At 40.5% G+C, this 6,506-nt stretch overlaps 1 long non-coding RNA gene across 1 annotated transcript in view; it reads left to right on the top strand.

The window, feature by feature from the left end:
• The window catches only part of LOC125483350, a 33,047-nt gene extending 30,983 nt beyond the window's left edge, over nucleotides 1–2,064 (top strand). The window contains exon 3 of the long non-coding RNA XR_007262311.1: nucleotides 1,732–2,064. This is a non-coding gene — a long non-coding RNA (uncharacterized LOC125483350). The remainder of the gene's footprint in view (nucleotides 1–1,731) is intronic.
• The last annotated feature ends 4,442 nt before the right edge of the window (nucleotides 2,065–6,506 follow it).

Raw genomic sequence — 6,506 nt, 5'->3', positions numbered from 1 at the left:
TCTTTTGGTTTTTATCCCTTATCATTTGAGCCCCCTTTCAGACTCTTTTTAAGAATCCTTTTCAGTTGAATTCCCCTTTGTCTGCTCTGGTCAGGTTTGCTGGTAATAAATAGCATGACTACCTTACTGGTCATGCCAGGCCTAGTCAGTCTTCAACCCTTATACTGTAAAAGATTAACAACAAGAAGCCAGGCAGAGACTTCTCATGAGCTCAGAGATAGCAAGAAATGTAGTTGCTGGAGTCAGAGTCAATACTGTGTGGAGCTGGAGTCTAGGCCCGAAACATCGACTGTCCTGCTCCTCTGATGCTGCTTGGCCTGCTGTGTTCCTCCAGCTCCACACTGTATTGACCACGACTTCTCATGAACTGGTTGATACAGCAAGTTTTTGGGCAAAGAAATGAAGGTTATGAAGGAACCAAGTTAGTGAAAATGTTTCTACTAACTAGAGCTTGGATGAAGAAATCCACCTTGTCAGGTACATCCATATGTATTTATATACATATATAGTCTGATTTGCAAATACACATGCTTCTTATTTTTGGCTAACAATTTTGGATCCAGGAACATATTTCCAGCTAAACTCACAGTTGTGGTTAAGGATTTTAACATTTTATTATAATACAGAAATGACTTGATCCCAGGCTTGCCAGATCAGAGAAGTTATAGATTTTTCTGATTTAGGATTTATCTACCAAAATGACACCAGTAAAATCAACTCCTTCCATAACTCTAGGTCAAAAAGATCCAGGCAATAAACCAGAAATACAAGTACAAATTCAGCTACTTGTTCAAAGACAATTTTGCCAAGCCTTGGAGGCTATATTGGTATTTATGGAAGGTGGAGGTAGGGGGGAAAATAGAAGTGAGCTGCGTTGATTGCCCCATATGTATTCTGGTGCCAGGGAGCCTTCTGGGGCAACCTGGAAAGCAGCTCTGTTGTCTGCTGCATGTAAGGTGGACAACCTATTAATACAGTTAATATACCGAGTTGAGATGATTACATAGTCATATTGCATTCTGGCCTTTAGGTTGCCAGCAAGATGGAGGCCATCTATCAGCAGCAGGTATAATATAGACATGGATAATAAGGTCTGATCCAGCTGCTGGAGTGTCCCTTCCTTTCTGAAGGACTCACAGCTTTGAAATCTGATTATTTTTTATGTCTTTGAAGCCATTGCAAGCACCAGTATATTTGAGGGTCCATCACAGTCCTCAAACTGCCTCAGCAATTCCCTTCTTTACTTATGGGGCTGCTGACAATCCAGAGCTGCCTCCCCTTGGCTAACTCAGCACCATGCCATCTTTAATTAGATTTTCAGCTTGTAGACAGCCAATTAGGAAGTCACATCTGTCAAGATTGTAGTTTCACTCATAGTCCCTAATTGTTCTTGATGTTGGGGTACTAAAGCTTGTGGCAAAATTTAGTCCATTAAATCCATGTTTGCCTACTTGATTAGATTTATACCAACAACATCATGGTGAGAAGTGCAAAAAGTCTCCAACAGAACAAAACATTAAGTGGTCATGCATCCATGGTTTGGCAATTTGTTTCTTTCAGTGGTTATCTATCAGCCAGTGACAGGAAGATAGATATTACATTCAAGAATGTATCTGATGTCATTTTGCTGCTTTAGATGTCAGTAATCTCATTTTATGCACAATACACAATTTAATAGTTGTAAAAAAGACACATCTTATGCACTGTGATTTTCTTTCATTCCAAACATAGATTTTCTTGTGGGATTTCATTGGAAAAACAACACTCCATTTTTCAAAGAAACTCATTTGAACAGAAGAGGCAACAAACTGTGGTTCTGTGTGGTTACCTGATGGGGCTGTGTTCTGGGAAGTCAACCTGTACTGTTGCTTCAAGCTTGAACAAAGAGGATGTAAATGTGGAGGATGTAGAAAATGCAAAGCTTGTGGAAAGTTTTGCTGAAGAAAATCTTTTAAAAACAGATGACAAAAGCATGTCAGGTGTTACTACCAATGCAGAATCAAGCATTATTAATCCGAACAGCAAATTATATTCAGGAGCATTTGGAGAAAAGTTGGTGGAATCAGCGCCCTATGTGAATGAAAATGATGGTTTAGAGATTATAGATATTGATTAAAATTATATTTTATATGTACATAAAATTGTGAAAGCTGTATTTTGTGCAAAAAACACAAAACATTGCAAGATAATTTCTGGAAGTTGGTTTCTAAAATAAGTTTGAATGCTATTTTAATTTTGTAGATCTGAGATCAACTCAGCTTTGTTGGTAGCAGTCTGCTTTGAAATTAAAGACCTGATTGTAAGTTCCTCAACAGTACTGAATGCATAGTTAAGCTGAGATTCCAATACAGAACTGACGGGACTTGGTTTTATTGGACATGTTAACCCTCAGATGATGTTAAACTATCTATCTAGTTAAGTGGATTTTGAGAATCTCATGACACTATTCCCACTGTCATAGCCACTATTTCACATAAAACAAATGCTACTTAAAAGATTAGTTGGCCATTTACCTTATGACTGACTGTGAGACATTACTGGTGCACAATGGTGCAGCATTATTTGTTTTGCATGAGCAGTAACTTCGCTGCAAAATATCATAAAATAGTATTTGGTCCTCCTTATGTGAAGCTTTCACAAGTTCAGATGCATGACTCCTATAGTTTTCTCTCCATTATTTTTACTGGAGGAAAAACTGTTCTCGTGGGGAAAGAGATAGTATTTCTGAAGAAGGGTCAGACCCGAAACGTCAGCTTTCCTGCTCCTCTAATGCTGCTTGGCCTGCTGTGTTCATCCAGCTCTACATCTTGTTATCTCATGGAGGAACACAAGTTTGAAACACTGATATGCTTTTCTAATGTGACAAACTGTGTGACAACTACTGAAGATGAAAATTACATGCAGCAGGAGACAGCAAAAATTCAAATATAAAAATATACAAAGTAGAAATCCAGTAATTTAAATGTCATTCATTTCCAACCTGTGATATGAGTTTGAGTGCTAGGATTGCTTGATATCATGATCTAATTTGTCTTAGTTTTGTTATTTTCTTTAACGCTTAGTTGGATAGTAGAGCACCTAATTAAAGAAAAACTCTGTTTTGACAGAAAATATTGATAGTCACCTGTACTGCTCTGAAGAATTCAACCTGCTATCAGCAGATTATAGATTGGTATTCAAAACTGTTTAGATTGTTTGTCTTGGGCTACATTCCCCTTCCAGGTCTGAGGCTGTGTCCTGCACCCCCCGAACCTGTTTAATGTGCATGCACTGATTTAAGCATTGCATAAAACACATGCACTGATGTCAGTAAGTGCAAACTAACATTCAGAATTGAAAATCAACAACCCGTACTCACTTGGCATCCTGCCTTCCTAATTGGAGGAAGCACTGAGGGTAGCAGAGGCACAGATCGTACCTCAGTGTGTAATAGGAGTGACCACCGTTGATATCAAGGCAACAGAAAGGAATCAGATCAGGAATGGGTGGAAGGTCTCTGCTGGTGTCTGGCACAAAGGTTGTGATTGTTGGAGGCCAATCATGTTAACCTCAGCATGTTAAGCTCAAGAGGTTTCTGAGGATAGTGTCTTGTCCAGGGAATGGGAGGGTGGAGGTTCGAGCACATCATAAGACCATAAGAACATAAGCAATAGGAACAGAATGACTATTTGGTCCCTTAAGCCTGCTCAGCCATTCAATAGGATCAGAGCTGATCCGAGATTCCTCATGTTCACTATCTTGTATATTCCCTGTGACCATTGATTTCCCACTGATTGAGAATCAATTTATTTCAGCCTTAAATATACACAAGGACCCTGCCCCCACAGCTCTCTGTGGCAAGGTGTTCCAAAGACTCTCGACTGTCTGAGTGAAGAAATTCCTCTCAGTCTCAGTTTTAAATTGGTGCCACTTTATTCTGAGACTATGCCCTCCGCTCTTAGATTCTCCCAGGAAGGGAAACATCCTCTCAGCATTTACCCTGTCAAGCCCCTTAAGAATTCTATATGTTTCAATGAGATCAGTTCTCAGTCTTCTAAACTCCAGTGATCAGAGTTCCAACCTGTTTAGCCTTTGCTCATAAGACAATCCCTTCATATCAGGGATCATCCTAGTGAACCTTCTCTAAAGCTCAACTGCTGTCTCAATAGAGGTCTAGAATCACATGTAGCCAGATCCAGCAAGGATGGCAGTTTCCTTCACCAAAAGACATTACTGAATGCAAGTTCATTCATTCATTAATGAACCAGATGGGCTTTACCCCCCAAAATCGACAATGGATTCATGGTCATCATTAGACTCTTAATTCCAGACTTTTTTTTAATGAATTCAAATTCCACCATCTGCTATGGTGGGATTCGAACCCAGGTCCCCAGAACATTACCTGGGTGTCTGGATTAACAGCCCAGTGATAATACCACTCAGCAATCACCTCCCCAGCTGTAACCATTTGCTTGCAGTTCTGGCCTCCTTGCTAAAGGAAGAATGTTGTGAAACTAGAAATGGTTCAGAAAAGATTTACGAAGATGTTGCCAGGGTTGGTGGGTTTGAGGTATTGGGAGAGGCTGAGTAGACTGGGACTATTTTCCCTGGTGCGTCGGAGGCTGAGGGGTGACCTTATAGAGGTTTATAAAATCATTAGGGGCATGGATAGGGTAAATAGGCAAGATCTTTTCCCTGGGGTAGGGAGTCCAAAACTACAGGACATAGGATTAAGGTGAGAGCGGAAAGATATTAAAGGGACCTAAGGGACAAGTTTTTCATGCAGAGGATGTGCATACATGGAGTGAGCTGCCAGGGGAAGTGGTGGAGGCTGGTACAATTACAGCATGTAAAAAGCATTTGGATGGGTATATGAATAGGAAGGGTTAAGAGGGATATGGGCCAAATGCTGGCAAATTGGACTAGGTTTATATAGGATATCTGGTTGGCAGGGACGAGTTGGGCTGAAGGGTTTGTTTCCATGCTGCATAACTGTATGACTCTGTATGAACTGCCTCCAATTAAATAATATCTTTCTTTAAATAGGAGGACTAAAACTACTGACGTACCCCAGATTTGGTTTCACCAGCACCTTGTACAGTTGCAGTAAGACTTCCCTACTCTTATGCTCCAAACCCCTGGAAATAAGAGCCAACAGTCCATTGGCTTTCCTGATTACCTGCTGCACCTTTTGTGCTAGTTTCTTATGTTTTGTGCACAAGTACACCTAAGTCCCTTTGTGTTGCAGTTTTCTGCATTTTTTCTCTATGTTTATAGCACATTGGAGCCCACTAATTGGATTCTGGGACTCTTGGGGGTCTGCTATATTTGGTTTGGGGACAGGGCCACTGTACATGAGTTGGGGAAGGGCCAGGGCTTTGGCCAGTAGCAACACTGGGGGCTTGTGATTTCTGTCCCTACCCCTATCTTTGCTTAATCATGTCCATCATAACATCAGAAATGGGGATGTTTGCTCATTTCTATGCAATATTCAGTGCCGTTGTAACTATTCAGATTCTGAAGCAGTCTATGCTTGCATACAGAAAGAAATACACTGGCAAGTGAGATTAACACCACACCAACTTGATTTGACATTCACTTGCATTGCCATCGCTGACTCCCCACTATTAACATCTTAGGAGTTACCATTGACCAAGAACTTAAGTGGACCAAGCATACGAATATTGTACCTACAGAACAGGCTAGGAATTTTGCAATGACTGACTCACATCTTGGCTTTAATAATTGAGAAGGCACAAGTTAGGAGTGTGACAGGATACTCCCTACTTGCCTGGATGGATGCAATTGCAGAAACACTCAAGACAAAGCAGATAACCTCATCAGCACTCATCTAACACCTCAAAATTTACACCCTACAGTGCACATAATGCTAACCACTGCAGAAGTTTACTAAGAGTCCTTTGACAACATATTCCAAACCCACAAGCTCGATTCACTGAAAAGCCAAGAGCAGCAGATGTAAGGGAAGGCTATCACCTGCAAATTTACCTCCAAGTAATGCTGTATCCCTAAAAGTATAGTGCTGTATCCTGACAGGTAACAAGAATCACCATTCCTCCAGATCAAAGATTCTGGAACTCTTTATCTAACTGCATATTGACTGTACTTATACCATAAGAACTTCAGCAGTTCAAGAAGACAGCTTACCATCACTTTCTAAATAACACTTAAGGACTGGAAATAACAATGACCCCTTGCTAGCAGTGCTCATACCTCAAGAATAAATAAAACAAACTTTAGTTTCCATCACCAGCACCATTATCGACTAAACTGGCAGAACCAAGCCTGGACTTTTGGCATGTGATGAGAGAACTAACAGGATGGAAAAATCTATTTGATCTCATCCTCATCAATCCACCTCTCACAGATAAGTCAAACTATGACGGTATTTAGAAGATAGACTGCAGCACAGTCTTTAATGAGACAAAGTCCAATGGTCATACCAATGACCCCTTCCAATGCGCTGTGTAGCGATAAAACTGTGCTAAATGAGATAGATTCACAAC

Source organism: Rhincodon typus, chromosome 6 (assembly GCF_021869965.1).
Source record: "Rhincodon typus isolate 14 chromosome 6, sRhiTyp1.1, whole genome shotgun sequence".
Taxonomy (NCBI): Eukaryota; Metazoa; Chordata; class Chondrichthyes; order Orectolobiformes; family Rhincodontidae; genus Rhincodon; species Rhincodon typus.
This window is presented reverse-complemented; position numbering and strand designations above follow the sequence as displayed.